Here is a 2,536-nt window from a genome sequence, read left to right as displayed (position 1 = left end):
GAAAGGTGTGGGGAGGGAAATATATCCCTGGTGGTGGGGTCTTTTTGGATGTGGCGGAAATGTCGGCGGATGATTTGGTTTATGCGAAGGTTGGTAGGGTGGAAGGTGAGCCCCAGGGGCGTTCTGTCCTTGTTGCGGCTGGAGGGGTTGGGTCTGAGGGCGGGGGTGCGGGATGTGGATGAGATCCGTTGGAGGGCATCTTTAACCACGTGGGAAGGGAAATTGCGGTCTCTAAAGAAGGAGGCCATCTGGTGTGTTCTATGGTGGAACTGGTCCTCCTGGGAGCAGATACGGCGGAGGTGGAGGAATTGGGAATACGGGATGGCATTTTTGCAAGATGTAGGGTGGGAAGAGGTGTAATCCATGGGTCTACCTATATCCCAAGAATTACAACGGTTTCTTTGTAGGTGGATCAGCACAATCTTCTGAAGGGCAACCAGGGATAAGACCATGTAGAAGCAGAAGTACACCATTCAGCCCATTGCATGGCAGAACAGTCTCAATGAGATCACAGCTGATCTGATAATCCTCAACTCCACTTTGCTAACTTTTCCCCATTACCCTTGATTCCCTTATTGATTAAAAATCTGTTACTCTCAGTCTCGAATATACTTAATGATCCAGCTTCTACAGTCCTCTGTGGTAAAGTATTGCACAGATTCACAAACCTCTGAAAGAAGGAAATTTCACATCATTTCTGTCTAAAATGTGCGATCTTAATGGGGTACTAGAGAGCCAGAAGGTGAGTTACTTGTGGCAGGATTCCTAACCGCTGGCCTGCTGTTGTAACCTCAGTATTTGTATAGTTTGTCCTGTTCAGTTTCTGGCCAATGGTAGTCCTTCAGGATGTCGATAATATGGCATTCTTAGAAATTTTAAACTCTCAAAACCCACCAGTTATGCATCAGAGTAAATTTCCTTGCTGCTGTCAAGAAATACCACTGTTTCCACACCTGCATTAGATCTCCATGTCAAATCAATCTGAGAAAATTTGTCAAGAAACCCACAGTAATTTGGTTTCGAGGGATATGAGCCAAATGCTGGCAAATGGGATGTGATCAGTTTAGGATATCTGGTTGGCATTGATGAGTTGGACTGAAAATTCCGTTTCTGTGAATTATAACTCTATGGCTTGCAGACAATCCCCGTGACTTTCAAATTCCATTCGGTGCAATCACTAAATTGAAACAGAATTTTCTATCCTCATTCCTCTTTATTTTGCTCATCCAATTTCAGAATGAACCTTTGTTCTACCCTAGAAACGGCATTGCCAACAGGATGTCGACTTTTAAATACAACCTTTGAACCATCAGATTCAGGTTCTGATTTCAGATCTGCATTCTCTTTCATGGTTCTGGTCTTTTAATTGTTCAGATCAGAAACAACTTGTGATACAGCCAGTTTGTCAACCAGCTGCGTAAATGGAAGATTCTCTTTTGCTGCTTTAAAAGTGAAAATCTTGTGAGGCAAAAATTGGGAAATGTGTGTTCACAAGCCTATATTTATATATGAAGCATGTATCTAGTGAGGTAAATTCCTTTCAAGCTCCAATGTTAGTTAACTCATTCACACCAAGGTTCTTCTTTCCATAAATAGTTAATATTAGGGGTGAATATTTGCAGGTTTATTAGCCTTTGAGAAGTGTCAGTCAAAGGCAATGGCTTGTTGTAAAACAGTTAGTGTTAGGGAGGAAACCTGACTGGGCCAACAAGCCTCCACAAGAGAGGAAACCACACTGGTTGGTGCCAATAAATCTGGTTGGGCTAAATAATTGAGATGAATTCAAAAGGGGCTCAGTTCAAAAGCCCATCTTTTATGGCTGTGACCTTGGCCCATGCATAAGTTTCGTGAACAGTTATCGTGTGTATAGGGCAGAGGTGGGTACTGCAGATGCTGGAGATTAGAGCCGAGATGAGAGTGGTGCTGGAAAAGCACAGCAGGCCAGGCTGTGGAGGAGCAGGAAAATTAATGTTTTGGGCAAAAGCCCTTCATCAGGATTTTTGCCCGAAATGTCAACTTTACTGCTTCTTGGATGCTGCCTATCATGTGTGTACAGTCTCTTGATTGTAATGAAACGTTGGTGAGCTTGTGGTATGAGAGCTGCTGGGATTTATACCTCCTTTTATGTTTAAATAGAAATGCAGGCAGATATGTGGGAGGGAGCACCTCCGTGATACTATTTTGTCACTAATGAGATGAGGACTGCACTTTCAACTGTATGAATATAATCTTCTAAAGAGGTAATTAGGTAGGAGGCCGCATTTAAGAAAGAACAAGAACAAAGAAAATTTACAACCCAGGAACAGGCCCTTCAGTCCTCCAAGTCTATATCGATCCAAACCCACTGCCTGAACCTATCGCTCAATTCCTAAAGATCTGTATCCCTCTGCTCCCCACCTACTCATGCATCTATCCAGGCGCACCTTAAATGAATCTACCATGCCTGCCTCTACACCTCTGCTGGCAACACGTTCCAGGCACCTACCACCCTCTGTGTAAAGTATTTTCCGCATGTATCCCCCTTAAACTTTTCACC

The sequence above is a fragment of the Chiloscyllium plagiosum genome, chromosome 9 (genome assembly GCF_004010195.1).
Source record: "Chiloscyllium plagiosum isolate BGI_BamShark_2017 chromosome 9, ASM401019v2, whole genome shotgun sequence".
NCBI lineage: Eukaryota > Metazoa > Chordata > Chondrichthyes > Orectolobiformes > Hemiscylliidae > Chiloscyllium > Chiloscyllium plagiosum.
Note: the sequence above shows the minus strand (reverse complement) of the source record.